An 18,020-nucleotide genomic window follows, 5' to 3' on the forward strand; every position below is an offset into this window, starting at 1 on the left:
TTCGCAAACATGAGGAGTAAAAATCTTTACGTTATGTCTCCATCTATTATAGATAGGACAATCCATAAAAACCATCCAGACATAATAATGTAGGAGAGTGCTTGGCTATGTCTGTACCTCAGGTTTTACCAGCTTGAGCTGAGAAATAAAACAATAATAATTATTATAATGAACACCGCAGACTATAACTTCTGCAGGTGTTTCTCCACCAACATCACAGGCTGCGACTGTTGCAGTTGTTCCTCAGGGAGCAGTCCATTTACAACTGAGATCGCTCAAGCAGATAAGAGAAGAATGACACACATGAAATGGTCATTAGGAGTAAGCACATTCATAATACCTGTATATTATCGAGTAATGGAACTTGGGACTGACATGACAGTATACAGGGAGAAATTTCATCAACAGTTTATTGCACAATATCCCTTCATGCAGGTAAATGTACAGTGAACAGCAGATCAACATAGAGTGATAGCAAAAAAGATAACTTAATCCCTATAGACATGTTAAACCAAATAAAATGAGAAGTTGCACAAGAGCTAGAAGGAAACAAACCTAAAGACCACTACAATGCTAAATAAGAAAATAATGAAGACACCACCCCCAAAGCGCTAATGAAAATTGAATTACTTCAACCACTGCTTCACAACCTGATGGTAATAGCAACATCACAGACGTCGAGCCTCCACAGAATGCTAATGATGAAGCAGAGCTTACAGACAAAATTATCCTAAATATAATATCACCCTGACAGAACGTGTGGATACAGACCCACCAAAACAAATCACGTCAACAAAATTTGGAAAAATTGTTAATACTCTGAACAATATTGTATTACCACAATATTTAGGAAAACTTGAAACATTTGAATAACTACACATAATACCATACTGGACAGCATTTACAGCAGTGCAAATACACCTCACCTTACTGTAAAAACAAACTAGTTTTAGAGTCAGAGTCCTATAAATTATATTGCAATTGATCCATTATTACAGATAGAACAATCCATAATAACCATCTGGATATAATATTACAGGATAAACAAACAAGACCAACTTACTTAACAGATATAGCCATTCCAAACACATGTAACATACAGAAATAAGTAAATGAAAAACATCAGAAATATGTTAAATTAAAAGAGGAAATTGAAAGACTATGGGACATGAACAGGGTATACATTGCCCTAAAGGACAAATCTACAACTGGTATTTCAAAATAGCTACTTAATAGCATTAAACAATTAAGCCTATATAATAATATTAATATAAGTCTCCAGAAAGCCACAATAGTTTGTAAGTTCTTAGCAATTGAGAAATAACTGTGCTTGGCTCTATGCCTGTATCTCAGGTTTTACCAGCTTGAGCTGAGAAAAAAGAAAAATGATGTTGATTTGATGTGAGTGCTGTTCGAGTCACTAGCAGCACTCTCAGCAGAGATTAAGAAGGAGAAGTATGCCCAATTGAGCTTGGTGGGCAGATCTTATCCCACAGTGCATGGATAAGTTGTGTCAGTTGGATTTCTTTTTTTCCCGTAAACTTTTGCAAGGAAGTATATCTCAAGTTAGTATATAGTAACATATGCACACTGTAATACATTTACTTTGAATTTTAAACATTTGAACTTTGAGATTGGATGTCAACATGCAACTAACTGAATATTTTCAGCTTGCATTCATACAGAGGATCCATTTCCTGTAGCTTTTGAAAGGATCATTGGGAGATCATGGGACATGCCTTGGACACAAAAGCAGTTAATAGGATACGTTGTTTGAGTCATTCTGATGGTTGCTCATCATACTTCAGTAGAGCAACCTCTGAACGTCCATAGAAAGTGTAATCATCAAGGAGATGATTGTATCCGCACAGAATGGACCAAAGAGAAGGCATTCTGCATTTAAGGACGGAGCTGACCTGATAATGCCACATGAAAGAACATGCATGTGTTACAAGGATTTCCCCTTAGTAATAATGATCAGAGAAGCACAGAGAGAATCTGTACTTACTGACAAGTACTTTTATTGTCTCAGCTGAAGAGCACATGTATTTACACAACCAGATACCTGCGTGCACACCTATTGAATTTTTCTGACCCTCCATGAACAGCCAAAGAATAGAAAAGGTAATACCCAGAAGTCTATGCTAGCCATGTGTTCCTCATGGTCACGATCTAATCTCCACTTGTCCATAGGGCACTCCAGATGGTTGGTCTCTGGAGAGTTGTCACATTTGAGTTGCATTTGAAGCTCCTAACTCTGATTGTGTTCCTCAGTTCAGACCCCATACATTTCAACCCCTTTGACTCAAAGTCACCTAAGCTACCTGGGTCACCTTCTTACTGGCTCTGGTCTGGGGCTAAAACAAGCATTGTTCTATGGCCTCTGCCCTCAGCCTCATACCTTTGTTCTTTTCAACTCTGACCGGTTCAAACTAGTTAAACAAGGTGACCCAAACACTGAGTCTAATGAGATTACAGATTGCTTCTTCTGCAAACCTGCCATTTTGAATAATAAATAACTACCTACCTGAGAATGGTCTGATGTTTAACAAGTCATTAGCTGAAACTCCTAGAATCCACAATCAATTGCTCAAATTGTTACTCTAAAACAAGAATCAATTTATCAAACAGTTCACAAAATGGGAGTGCTGCAAGGACACTGTCACAAAATGGCCACCTCCATTCCTCTTCTCTGATTTTCATTCTTTCTGGCCAACATATGTATCCTAGATGAACATGGAACTTATATAAGAGAAATGTTTTAGAGATAACAAGCGCCTGTTGGTTAAGATCTGCGCACCAAGCTCTCTTTGTACTTCTCCTTCCGTATCTTTGAAGACACGACTCATAAATGTTAGACTTTTATTCTAGAGGTCTAAATTCAAAATGCTTAGAATTTGCTGCTGATAGGGAATCACATAAACTTGCTACTGACGTATTGATTTTCTGTATTGAACCTTGCCTCCAACGGTACCTGATCTAAAGTGGCAAAGCCCTGCTGATTGTAACATCAGCAAGAAGAAGTCCACATGTGCAGCACCTGAAAAGCATGCTGACAGCTGCCCAAACCGCACACACTGTCTTAGCTAGGTAGAAACAGCTGAGTTGGCATGGTTACATAGTGATTAACATAACACAATTATTGTACCAGGGTCCCAGGTTCAGTTCCCGCCATGGTCTATAAGGAGCTTGTACTTTCTCCCCGTGACAGAATGGGTATCCTCTGGGTGCTCCACTTCCCTCCCACATTTCAAAGACATACGGATTAGTAGGTTAATTGATCACATGGGTGTAATTGGGTGGCATGGTCTCATTGAACCTGAAGGACCTCATACCTTGCTCAGACATCCCAACACTCCCGGAAGTTCCAGGAGTCTCCCGCAAATTGATAGCGGCTCCCTGACGCCCGCAAATTATATACAATATCCCAGAACTCGATTTTTTTGAGTGAGGGGGAAAGGGGGGGGGAGAGAGAGAGAGACCAGAAATAATGACAGTGTTGCTCTCTGCACTGTTTGCAACAGTGACTTTTCTATTGCTGATGCACCATCAATAACTCTTGGAGACGGGAGGCGAATGATAGGCTTTTATTAGCTGCAAGAAACCATGTTTAGTAGGAAGAGGTTCTGATTCTGATTCTGGACGAGACCACCACACAACATCCTGGAGACTGAGGGGGGAGTAGTGCCTCCAACCTCCCTTATACAGGGGTCTGTGGGAGGAGCCACAGGAGCAGTCAGCAGAGGGGCATGTCCAGACAGGTATATGTAGTTCACCACATTCACCCCCCCTTTGTTTTAAAAGAGAGTCCCCATGGGGCGAAGTTTCTTACAAGTATGTTTACAGGTTAAGTCTATCAGACGGTTGAATCTGTCGCTGCGATCTACGTAGCACCGGTGGTGATTGCACCAGTGCCAGTGGTGATTGCACCTGTGACGGTGGTTGTGCTGGCTCTGGCCTGACTTGAGGTGCCAGCCCGTTAGGCATCAGTAATCCCTCATGCATGTGCGAGGCACCCCATATGGGAGTGTCGTGTGGAGTCTGTGTAGGGCTTGGTGTGCGCGGTGTCACGTGGGTATATACATCGGTGGGTACGGGGTTCATAGTCACCGTGGAGTGTTCAGGGTAGGGGTCTGGTGCTCCTGCGGGCGCCAGGTCGCGGACGGAGACCGTGTCCTCCTGCCCATCAGGTAAGACCACGTAGGCATACTGGGGGTTCGCATGAAGGAGGTGAACCCTCTCGACCATCAGAGAGTATTTATTGCTCCTCGCATGTTTCCGGAGCAGCACTGGCCCTGGGGACGTCAGCCAAGCCAGTAGGGTGGTCCCAGTGGCAGACTTCCTGGGAAAAGAAAAGAGTCGCTCACGAGGGGTGGCATTGTTGGACGTGCATAACAGGGAGTGGATGGAGTGGAGCGTCTCGGGGAGGACCTCCTGCCAGTGAGAGACCAGCAATCCCTTTGACTTAAGTGCTAAGAGTGTGGCCTTCCACACCGTGGCATTCTCCCTCTCCACCTGTCCATTCCCCCAGGGATTATAGCTCGTGGTTCTACTAGTAGTAATACCCCTAGCCAGCAGGTACTGGCGCAGCTCGTCACTCATAAAGGAGGACCCTCTATCACTGTGGATATAGCAGGGATATCCGAACAGAGTGAAAAGCTGGTGCAGGGCTTTCATGATGGACGTGGCAGTGGTATCGGGGCAGGGGATGGCAAAGGGGAACTGCGAGTACTCGTCAATTATGTTGAGAAAGTAGACATTGCAGTCGGTGGAGGGAACGAGGCCCTTAAAATCGACACTCAGTCACTCAAAGGGGCAGGTGGCCTTGATAAGTTGTGCCTTTTCAGGACGGTAGAAGAGCGGTTTGCACTCTGCGCAGACTTGGCAGTCCCTGGTCATCGTCCTGATGTCCTCAAGGGAGTACGGCAGGTTCCGGGCTTTCACAAAATGGTAAAATCGGGTGACCCCTGGGTGGAAAAGATCTACACGGAGGGTGTATAGCCGGTCGAGCTGTGCTCTGGCACATGTTCCCCGAGATAGGGCATCAGGGGTCTCATTGAGCCTTCCAGGCCAGTACAGGATATCATAGTTGTAGGTGGAGAGTTCCATTCTCCACCTCAAAATTTTATCATTTTTGATTTTGCCCCGCTGTTGGTTGCTGAACATGAATGCAACTGAGTGCTGGTCGGTCAGCAAGGTGAACCTTTTGCCGACGAGATAGTGCCTCCAGTGCCTAATAGCTTCCACTATGGTCTGGGCTTCTTTCTCCACCGCGGAGTGCCAAATTTCAGGACCTTAAAGGGTACGGTACGAGAGAAGAATGCTACTGGCCTTCCTGCCTGATTGAGGGTAGCAGTCAGCTCGAAGTCAGAGGCGTCACTCTCTACTTGGAAGGGAATGGTCTCGTCCACCGCATGCATCGTTGCTTCGGCAATGTCCCCTTTAATGTGGCTGAAGGCCACGCGGGTCTCAGCAGAGAGGGGAAATGCGGTGGACTTGACCAGGGTGCGGGCCTTGTCTGTGTAGTGAGGGACCCATTGGGCGTAATAGGAAAAGAAGCCCAGGCACCGTTTGAGGGCTCTGAGGATGGTGGGAAGAAGGAGTTCCAACAGGGGGCACATACGGTCGGGGTCAGGGCCAATGACTCCGTTCTCCACGACATACCCAAGAAGAGCAAGTCGGGTGGTTCCAAACACACACTTGTCCCTGTTATAGGTAAGGTTAAGAGCTTTGTCCGCTTGGAAAAATCGTTGGAGGTTGGTGTTGTGATCCTGCCAGTCATGACTGCAGATGGTGATGTTATCCAGATATGGGAACGTGGCCTTCAGTTGGCACTGGTCCACAGTCCGGTCCATTTCCCGCTGGAAGACAGAGACACCATTTGTGACACCGAAGGGGACGCGCGGGAAGTGATAGAGCCTGCCGCCCGCCTTGAAGGCGGTGTAGGGGCGGTCCTCCGGGCGGATGGGGAGCTGGTGGTAAGCGGATTTCAGATCTATGGTCGAGTACACCTTGTACTGAGCTACCTGATTGACCATATCCGCGATGTGGGGTAGGGGGTACGCGTCAAGCTGCGTGAACCTATTGATGGTCTGGCTATAGTCCACGACCATCCTATTTTTCTGCCCGGTCCAAACAACAACTACCTGGGACCTCCAAGGACTTGTGCTTGTCTCAATGATCCCCTCCCTGAGCAGCCTCTGCACCTCCGACTTAATGAAGGCCCTGTCCCCTGCGCTGTACCTCCTGCTTTTAGTTGCCACAGGTTTACAGTCGGGGGTCAGGTTGGCGAACAGCGGTGGGGGAGGGATCTTGAGGGTGGAGAGGCTGCAGGTGGTGTCAGTAGTGTGGCTGTTGGCATGGTGTTGGGTTGGATGTGCGGGTCGATGTGTGTGTGTGGTCAGTAGCGGGGTATATGACGAAACCCCACAAAACTGAGGGTTTCTGACAGTGATTGGTGGGAGGGGCTCGTCATACTCCATCGTCGCACTTTTCAGGTGGCTCTGGAAGTCGAGCCCCAATAGCACAGGGGCGCACAGTTGAGGCATGACCAGTAGCGCAAAGTCCCGATATTCTGTGCCCTGCACCACCAATGTCGCTATACAACCCACCCGGATGTCTGTGGAATGCGATCCAGAAGCCATGATGACCCTCCGGCTTACCGGCTGTGTCACGAGTCCGCAGCATTGCACCGTGTCCGGGTGAATAAACTCTCAGTGCTGGCTAGCTGCTAAGGAGCTACTCTATTGCAGACATCCCACCTCTCCTGGAAGTTCTGGGAGTCTCCCACAAATTGATGGTGCTACCTCTCTGAAATTAGTTTTTGCAGGGTTTTTGCCTGCTTCAAATCTGAAGTAAAATAAAAACTAATATCTGTCAGAAATTAAAAGCCTGGGTGTTCCAGAAATTCATAAATATTCTATAAAATTAAAAAAAAAATCAGTGGAATAACTAAAAATATAAAAAAACACTTTTGCACAATTATTGACAATTAAGAGCATCTAACTGCTCTCAATAATCGAAAAAGAGAATTAACTAATGCTTATCACTCAGTCATTTCTCCCCATTGAACCTAATGGATTTGCTGTTCATATGCCAAGTCTGAGAATTTGCATGGTTAGAAGGCATGTGTTGTTAAGATGCTGATTGAGGTTTATTTATCACCTGCACATCAAAACATCTAGTGAACTCTGTCATTTGTGTTAGCAATTAATGTAGCCAAAGATGCATTGGGGTCACCAACACACATTCTGGCACCAATATAGCATATCAAGTTACAAAATACAAATTACTTTTATTATTTGAGGCGAGCATTTGGCCCATACAGCTGGCTAAACTCAACAACAGTTTTATTGTAATAAACACAAAAGCAGTCCAGGCACATGACCCAGAGAAAGAACCCCACCCAATCCCATACAGAAGGGGAAGGTGACCATCACACAGTCTGGCGACTGTTAGGGGGACCTACAAATGCACAAGAAAATTACTGTATAACCCAAAAAAAAACCAAACAATGGACTGGAGCATTCCACCATAATCCAAAATAATAAATTTAACGCAAGTACAGTAAACAGTGCTGGTCATTAGAAAAGCAGGGGTGGGCTGTTGACCACACCCCCCTACAGGAGAATCGCAGTATGTGTACTTTTTACAGCTTTGAAATTCACCTACTTACAGGCAGCCACAAACTGAAGATACCCAGCAGAACCTATTTACAAGGAAGACCATCAAACACCAACATGCAGGGAAAGAAACAAATCAGGCAAAGAATAGAAGTAGGCTTATAACATTCAGAACTGAAGTTCACAAAAGTGAGTTTACAGCCAAGAAGCACCGGTACCAGTCAGTTCTGAAGCCCTTTAGTTGCAGGCCACTGCCTCAGATCAACGCAGAAACGAGTCAACCTCACGAACAGCGAGCTGGACACTGGCCCACCCCTTTCCTCCAGCTCTGACACCCTGACCTTATCGATCTGGCCCAGTGCTTAAATCGGCCAAAGAGTGAATCATTCCTTCCTCTCAGACCCAGCCTCTTCTTTTTTGATATGCTCTACATGTTTGTGCTCTCTACTGGACCTCAAGATCAGACCAGGATCATGAAGCCACTGATGAAGAAGACTCTGCTGACTCATGACTACTGTAGCAATCCTCAAACTGATGGAAAAGTCTCTCAGGAAGTTACATCCCATAATAATAGTAGTATGAATAGTTGAACAACCAGAAAATGCAACCACTAACCACAGCCATCACATACACTTGGCCACATTGAACCAAAATATGCGGAAACTGCATCCATCACTACAGCCACCGGAGGACCCACCAATAGATAACCCGCTAAGAGAACATCATACTTGATTCGAATGATTGCTCTACTGGTTGAAAGAGCCTTGAAACTTCAAACAATTGTGTTTTGTTTTCAGTATTTGTTTGTCCAAAGTAAGACAACAGAAAAATCAATGATTGTTGAACTTCAAGCAAAAATTATATCCAATGCAAATTGATTTTCATGCTAGCAGGCAAAACATAATTAAAACTGACCCTGTCCACAGAACACTCCATACTCCTGGTTCACACTGATCACCATGGTGAGTTTCTGCTGTGTGCACTATTTCTAGGGTTTTGAGGAAGTTTTAGTCTGATGTTAATAAGTATTTTTGAAGGTTTTTATACATTCAAAAGCCACTTTATTAGTTCCACCTACACCTTGCTTATTAATGCAAATAGACCATTGCCCGGTAAACCATGGGGAACATCAGATCTATCTTCAGCCTCTGCTGCTCCAGAGAAAACAACTCAAGTTTGCTCAACTTTTCATTATAGCATATGGCCTCTAATCCAGGCAGCATCCTGTTAAACCTCTCCTGCTCTCTCTCCAAAGCTCTGACATCTTTCCTATAACAGGGTGACTAGAACTGTAAACTATACTCCAGATGCAGAATAACTAAAGCTTTATAAAGCTGCAACATAATTTCCTGACTTTTTAACTTAGTGCCTTGACCAATAAAGGCAAGTGTGCCATATGCCTTCTTAGCCACCCTATCAACCTGTGTAGCCACTTTGAGAACACTATTAACTCAGACCCCAGGATTCCTCTGCTCATCAACACTGTTAAAGGTTTTGCCCTTGACAGTGTACTGGGCACTGGGTACTCTTTACACTTGACCTTCCAAGGTGCAACACTTCACATCTGGCTGGGTTCAATCCCATTTCCCATTTCTCTGCCCATATCTGTAACTGATTTATAGCCTGCTCCATTCTATGCTATCACAACACCACCAATCTTCATATCATTTGCAAATTTATTAACCCATCCATCTACATTTTTTGTCCAGGTCATTGTCAAACACCTTACTAAAATCCATGTAGACCAGTGGTCCCCAACCTCTGGGCCGCGGACCAATACCGGGCCATGATGCATGCAGGGGTGCAGCGGTAGCCGGGATGCACCCAACACATCTTTAAGAAAAAAGCCGAAATAAACAAGCTAATTAATTAGGTGCCACCCGGCACGTAAACCTCAGCCCAGATCAGAGGCAATTTCCTGATCTAGGCCAACATTTACATGACGGGCAGCACCTAATTAATTAGCTTGTTTATTTTGGCTTTTTTTCTTAAAGATGTACTGGCTGCCTTCTGGCTACCGCTGCAACCTTGCATGCTTTGTGGCCCGGTATCGGTCTGTGGCCCGGAGGTTGGGGACCACTGATGTAGACAACATCCACAACTCTACTTTCATCAATCACCCTCATCACCTCCTCAAGACACTCAATCACATTAGTAAGACATTATTTGCCCTGCACAAAGCCATGCTGGCTTGCCCTAATTAGGCCACGGTTTTCCAAATGCTGATAATTCTAAAAAGAATTCTGCAATAACTTCCTTACAACTGATGTGTGACTTACTGGTCCATTTGTTGTTCAGTGATTAAGTCGAATCCGACTCTTCGTGACCTCATGGACTCCTGCATACTAAGCCTTGTTGTTGGAAACTGCTTCTCTAAGATCCCCCAAGGTCATATGCATTGTCTGAGTAATATTATCTATTCATTGTAGCCTCTGTCATCCTCTGCTTCTTTTACCTTTTGGTTTACCGAACATGAGAGTCTTCTCCAAGGAATCCTGTCTTCTCATGATATGGCCAGGATTTCAGCTTTTGTCTCATAATCAAGCGTCCTTTTGAGCAGTCTGGCTGTATTTCATCAAGTATTAACTTGTTGGATCTTCTTGCTGTCCAACAAACTCTTAACACTTTCCTCCAGCATCCAAGTTCAAAGGCATCAATTCTTTAGTATTCAGCCTTACTAATAGTGCAACCCTCACAGCCACAGCTGAAAGAAGCTGCAGAAGGTTGTAAATCTTGTCAGCTCCATCTTGGGTACTAGCCTACAAAGCACCCAGGACATCTTCAGGGAGCATTGTCTCAGAAAGGCAGCATCCATTATTAAGGACCTTCAGCACCCAGAGGTACAGAATCCTGAAGGCACACACTCAGCGATTCAGGGACAGCTTCTTCCCCTCTGCTATCTAATTCCTAAATAGACATTGAATCTTTGGACACTACCTCACTTTTTTAAATATACAGTATTTCCATTTTCACACAATTTTAAAAATAATTTCTATATATATAATTGATTTACATGTTTATTTATGATTATTATCATTATTATATTTATTATTATTCTCTGCTAGATTATGTATTGCATTGAACTGCTGCTGCAATGTTAATAAATTTCACTTAACATGCCAGTGATAATAAACCTGATTCTGATTCTGATTTAGACATCACACTGGAAATACCATGGACTTGACTATACAGATCTTCATAGACAATATTATGTCTCTGCTCTTCAGTATTTTATCTAAGTTTGCCATTTCCACCCTCCCCAGAAGTAGGCACCATTTAATTTTGTGGTTGCAGTTATTATCAATAGAAATCTTTGAACCAAGGAAGTCAAAATCTGTCACTGCTTCCATTTCCTATTCATTCATTACCACGGAGTTAATAGGGCTGGTCGATATAATCTTGGTTTTATTAATATTGAGTAACAAGCCAGCTTTTGAACTTTCTTCTTTCACTTTGATTAGAAGCTTCCTCAGATCCTGCTCATTTTCAGCTATTGGAGTAGTATCATCTGCATATCTGAGGTTGTTAATATTTTGTCCATCAATTTTGATTCTAACATTTCAGTCCTCTAGACCAGCATTCCTCATGATGTGTTCAGCATATAGATTAAATAAGTAGGGTGACAGTATGCAGCCTTGTCATACTTCTTTCCAACTCTTGTTCTCTGTGTTCAGTTCTAACTGTTGCTTCTTTTTCTTCGTACAAGTTTCTCAAAAGGTAGATCCAGAGTTTTCAGGATTAACCCTGGTTGCCTTCTTGAATAATGGAGTTTTATTAGCTACTTCCCAGTCGCCAACCTCTGGACTGTGGCTAGCGAGAGCAAAAAGATGTTGGTCACGTCCCCAGCAATTACTTCACTCACTTCTTTCAATAACGTGGGATTTATCCAATCAGGCACTGAAGACTTATTCACCTTAATGTTCTTTAAGGTATCTCCTTTACTTTGTAATGCCCCAGCATGATAATACTCATGGTACTATCTCCCTATCCTTCTTCTGGCTAAATACTGATGTAAAGAACTCTTTAAGGACCTTACCCACCTCCTTTATGTCCAAACATATGTCCTCCCCTTCATCTTTTGAGTCTTCCCACCCTTTCTCTATTTATCTTCTTGCTCCTGATCTATGGATAGAATTTATTGGGAGTCTCTTTAATCTTATCGCCAAGGACTTTTAATGTATCTAAGCAGCCAATCATGTGGCAGCAACTCAGTTCATAACAGCATACTTACATGGTCAAGAGGTTCATTTGTTGTTCAGACCAAACTTCAGAACGGGGAAGAAATGAGATCTAAGTGACTCGACTGTGGGATGATTGCTGGTGCCAGATGGGGTAGTTTGACTGTCTCATAAACTGCTGATGTTCTGGGGATTTTGACACACAACCATCACTAGCTTTTACAGAGAATGGCGCAAGAAGCAGAACAAACCATCCAGTGAGTGGCAGTTCTGTGAGCTAAGATGCCTTGTTAATGAGAGAGGTCAAAAGAGAATTGGCAGGCACTTCCAAGCTGACAGGAAGGTGACAGCAAATCAAATAACACATTACAACATTAGTATGCAGAAGAGCATCTCTGAACGTTCAACATATCCAAACTTGAAGTGGATGGGCTACAGCAGAAGAAGACCCCAAACATACACCCTGTAGCCACCTTATTTAGGGACATGAGATACCTAGTAAAGTAGCCTCTGAGTGTATGTTTGGGATTCCAAAGAGATAAGGGCAGGTGAAAAGAATATGAAATGAAAGGTAAGGATTTCAAACTTAGGACATCAGGCTCCTCACAGTAGTTTCATGAGATTAATATTAAACATTATTAAGCAGAAACAAATTAGAATTAGGACCAACGAGAAATGGGAAAAGCTTAGACATACAACATGGAACATTCCATGAAGTTCAATGTTCTGGTTAAAAATTGATGTGCTGGTGCCAGTATGAATGGAACACCTCATTCTTATAGATGTACCTTTTGAGTTCAATTTTAGATTACAAATGAATATTGTATACAACTTGGACTTACATGCATTGAAATATTTTTGAATTGTTATTACAAACTTGCATAGTATGGCATATTTTTGAACTGTGTTTACGTATATTTTTGTTGTAATTGAATAAAATATTGTTTTCTTTTGGGAAGTAGAATGCTTGGCAAGATCTTGGGATTTTTGCAAACCTTTTCTGTATTTTATTGATATCCTGCTCTCTTGATGTTTTTCCCTTTCATCTTCCTCACATACACTTCACATCAGCATGTTTTATTCTCAAGGATAGAAGCCCATCCAGACAATTTAAAACAAAGTGTAGCTCAAGAACAAGATTAACTCTGGATTTGGGTGAGTGGAAGTCAAGGCCTGGAGCACCATTCATTCAGCTGCTGCAATTTCACTGATATCAAGAATCAAATGAAGGGACTGCATTTTCTGGAGGCTGTCTTCATTATGACAAGTGAGCACTGTCAGCAGGCTGGTGCTATTCTTTTAGAATATTTTTGACATAAAAGGCACCACTGACACTTGCAATAAAAATCCCATATGAAACTCAGAAGAATTTTATTGCTTAAAGGTGAAAAGACAAAATAAAAAGAAATTTTTCATGACTGATGTAAATACAGTAGGCTAAAGAGCCTTTGTTGTTGCTCTAATGTCTCAGATGATTTATCCGGGGTCCAATGCATGGAGGAAACCACGATGAAGGCATGCCAGTAGCTGTACTTCATCAGAAGTTTGAGGAGATTGGTATGTTGCCAAGGACTTTAACAAATTTCTTTAGATGTACCATGGAGAAAAATTCTTAGTCATGAAGAAGGGTCTTGCCCTGAAATGTCGACTGTTTATTCATTTCCATAGATGCTACCTGACCTGCTCAGTTCTTCCAGCATTTTGTGTGTGTTGCTATGGAGGGCATTCTGATTGGTTGCATCTTTGTGTGCACATGATCACAAGTGGCTACAGAGTGCCAAAGGGACTCAGCCAGGCCCATCAAGAGCACAACCCTCCCCACCATTAAGGACATACTCAAAATTCAGTGCTTTAAGAAGGCAGCATCCATCAGGAAAGAACCTTATCATCTAGGACATGCCCTCTTTTTATTACTACCATCAGGGAGGAGATTCAGGAGCCTGAACACCTCCGCTCAATGTTTTAGAAACAGTTTCTTCCCCTCTGTCATCAGATTTCTGAACAGTCCATGATCTCATGAACACTACTTCCCTATTCTTCTTTTGCACTGTGTATATATTTATCTCTATATTTGTGAGTGTATTTGTTTCTTCATATTTATTTCTGTATGTTTTTATTTTGTAATTTATCGTAATGTGTTATGGTGTTATGTCTGCACTGTACTGCTGCCATTTTCAATGGGTATTTTGTGCAGTTTTTTTTTCTGATATTCTAAATGGGCTTATAGCCTTGTATGTGTTTGGACTAGGCTTCAAGCCATGGCTTGAGGAATGGGGGCAAGGGTGGTGAGGCATCAGGGCCATGCACTCCACGGGGAGCAGTGTGGTTGTCTGAAATCTTCAATGACAAATAAGAGAAAATCTGCAGATGCTGGAAATCCAAGCAAGGCAATATGAAATACTGGAGGACCTCAGCCGACCAGGCAGCATCAATGGAAAATAATCCAGTCAATGTTTTGGGCCGTGACCCTTCTTCAGGACTGGAAGAAGTGATCAGGAGTCAGAGTATAAAAGTGGGGGCTTGTAGTCCTGTATGTGAATGGAGTAGGACTCAGGCTGCTGTGCCCAGGGTGGTGGGGGGAGGGGGGTCGATGCTGGAGAAGTAGGGATTTATTGTAGTTGATGGTGGATTGATTGCACAAGATATTTTTGACTGTTTTACTGCGTGAATATGATACTTTCTTTTGTGTATCTATTGTGTGCATTATGCTGTATGCTACTATACTGTGTTTTGCACCTTGAGCCCATAGTAATGCTGTTTCAGTTGGCTGTATTCATGAGTATTCATGCATGGTTGAAATAACAAATAAACTTGAATTGAATTGAACTTATGCAAGTGACAAATTTATGTCTGATTCTGATTTTGACTCTATGGCTGGATTTTTATGGGGCTACCTTCTGTTGGCATGTTTTAAATTGTTATTTGCATTCCAGGAGCATGGATCAGTATGCTTCTAATCTTGGTATTCATACTTCCCTCCTTTGTGAATGCATTCATGGTGCTGCAGATTGATGAGGATGGCATCAACAGTGATTTGAATGCTTCGGGTGCCCCTGCAACTGTGTGGTGGTGAGAAAGCAGTGTGTAAGACCAACCAGTGAGTGAAGGGACAGAAAGAACATTTGTAGTTATGGTGAGCAATGGTGCTCAAACAAGAAGGGAAATGTTGTTTTTGGATATGAGGTATTGTGCTTAGTTATAAATGGCAAACCATGAGAGCAGGATTGGTGATTCTTACTCAACTATTTGACACTCAGGAACATTACTTCAACAACTTCCATTCAGGTTTGTGGTCAATACATTTTGTTTGCATTCAAATAATATGTCTCGTTCTGAACTAGTTCTTCATATTGAGTAGCACATTATTCACTGTAAGAAATTACCAATAATTGTTCATGTGGAGAAAACAGATCTTCATTCAGTCTTCATTCAGTACATGAGTATTTTCAATATTAGCAGCTACTGTAATTCCTTCAAATTAACCTTGGTAACAGGGCAGATACTTTGATTCTTGAATGTATCGCGTGCGGCTTATGTAACACTGAGTATGTGTACACCTTTGAGAATTGTAGCACGTAACCAGCCGTCCTATTTATACTGCTACAAATCATTCAGTGTAGAATTGGACAGAATTGGTTTATCTTTATGGAAGTTAACACACAGTAGCAATGGTGCCTGCTGTTCTGTAAATTCTTTTAGTAGATTAATTTACCAGCAGTCCCACAGTGTAATCAAAATTGTTGTGTCCTCTTCAGACATGTACAGAATTAAACTTCTGAAAAGCCATGGACAAAATTTCCCTGTAGCATCATTGAAAACTTACTTAACGTACTTATTGTGACACTGAGGATGTGATCTGGTTCACCGGATCCAGGCTAGCTGCCAACAGAGCAATCCCTTCAGTCCAATTTCCCCACTTATTTCCCTGCAACTTATTTTCTCTCACATACCCATCAAGTTCCCTCTCATTCTTTTGCTACTTGCTTCCAATAAAGGTGATTTACAGCAGCCAATGAACCCGCTCATAGAACTGCAAGCTAAGGGAGCATTCCAGAGCATTGGGGTGACAAGTAGAAAACATAAAATCCTCACAGACCACGTTCAAGGTCAGGTTGAAACTCAGGTCGCTGGAGCTGTAGAGCTCAAGAAATATTTTTTTAAAATTATCATGCAATTTTCAGGCTTTCTGTCTGGCTGTTAACTCAAAAGAAATTTGCTCTTCAATTTCAGATTATAAGAGAAAAAAGAACTGATGATTTATTGAAATAAAATAATGATCTCTGCACCTTTTATTATCAAAAGGAGAATTACTATTGCTATTCATTCCAACTCTGTATGATAGAATGTGGCTGTGTAATCTTGATTCTAATCAGAATGCATGTTTCTTAAAGTATATCAATAGAAAATTTCCTCTGAATTTACACAGGTGGCTGATCTTTCCATTGGTTCAGACACTATTTCATATTTGCTCTTTGATTATTAAATTGACTAATTACACTTTTTCATGAACATTCAATTATATAGCTGATGATAAAATAAGATCTTAAAATAATTATTGAGCATTGCGTATATCTAGAGGAGAGTGAAAATGTATGAAAAAACTGTCTTCCTGAGAAAGATTGTTAAGGAAGCATTATTGAAGTGGCAATGCTATCCATCATATTTCTTGGAAATGTTTCTAGATTCGACTGTCACTTTTAAGCTGTTATTTCTCATTGTGTGTGTACCTTATATTTCTAAAATAATAACCTACAAATTGGAAAGCTGAGCTTTTGAAAGGAATTTTATTCCATTCTTCATGAACTGGAACTATTCCACCATGTTTTCCTAAACATAGTTATCCCAGGTCTGTTTCTATTGATTGGTTCTATTATTTACTGCATGGAAACATTATCACCATTCTGTGCCATTCCATATAATTCATCATGACAACATTGACATCGCTGCAATGAGAAATGTAATGTTTGTCTTCCTGAGACACTGGCTTTGCTCCTTGCTTAAACCTAGTTCTGAAATTGAGAAAGGAAAGAATAATTATCAACATTGAAGATGTTGTTCCTAAAATTGACGACTACCTCTAAAATGTGACAGCTTTCATGATGAGTCATACTGTAGAGCCATAGATCCTTAACATTTTAATGCTACAGCTTCAAGATGCCATATTGGAAAAAATGGCTAAAAATTACAGCCAAGAAAGTGTTATCATCTTTACAATGAACAGTAAATGCTGGATAGACATACTAGGACCATCAACACCTGGAAGTAAAGGATAGTGTCATCCATCAACTGATGTCTTCACAATGAGGCTTTATTTTTGGCCATAAACCTTAGCAAACATGAATAATTAATACAGTTTTTGCACTTCATGACTTATTCTGCTATTTGCAACACCAGATTTACATCAAATTTGCCATTTTCAATTTAATTTAAGATTCTTATGGAAGGAATACAATTATTGCTATGCAAGCATAAAGGATAAATTAAACAATAAATTGGATTGAACCTGGGAACAGATGGAAAATTTTCATGCCTAATTAACTGAGGTCATCGATTACAACTCAGAGGAATTTTGCACTGGCCTGATAACTCAGATAATTTCTGTGTTCAGCAGGCACTAACTGTGTTGTTGATTGACTGCGTACATCAATAGGAGGCTTCGAAATCATAACTTTGTAGGCCTAGTTAAAACTAATATGTACACATCAAAGGAAGTGTGAATTTCTTAAAGGAAACACGCTTATGAGCTTGAGCAGGTGAATCAGAACAGGGAACTAGTGAAGGTTGTCCCAGGATTGTTGAAAACAGGCCAGAGTTTTTGAACACTGCATAGGAAGTCTTGATGGAGGAGGCTCAAAAAGTGTTCTGTAGCTAAGTAAAGCAGGGAGAGCCAAGACAAATGACAATGGAGAAGAATGCTGGAGACCAGTCTTAAAGAGTGAGACTAGCTGCTAAACAAGTTCAATGACCTCACGTGAACAATCAGTGAAATGAAATACCATGTCATTACAAAGGTACTAGTAGTATCAAATATTGATGAAAGTAATAGACCAAGAAATCATTGAAAATTTAGACAATTGTGCAGTAAATGGAGAATATTTACCATTGTATTCAAGTTGTCTAAATGTAGTGTGACTTAGTTTATCCCACAGTTTGCTCCATCAGCTTGTTGATCACATTCATTCAGAAACATTTTAAATGTGATTATTATCTACCAGCAAAA

The sequence above is a fragment of the Hemitrygon akajei genome, chromosome 20 (assembly GCF_048418815.1).
Source record: "Hemitrygon akajei chromosome 20, sHemAka1.3, whole genome shotgun sequence".
NCBI lineage: Eukaryota > Metazoa > Chordata > Chondrichthyes > Myliobatiformes > Dasyatidae > Hemitrygon > Hemitrygon akajei.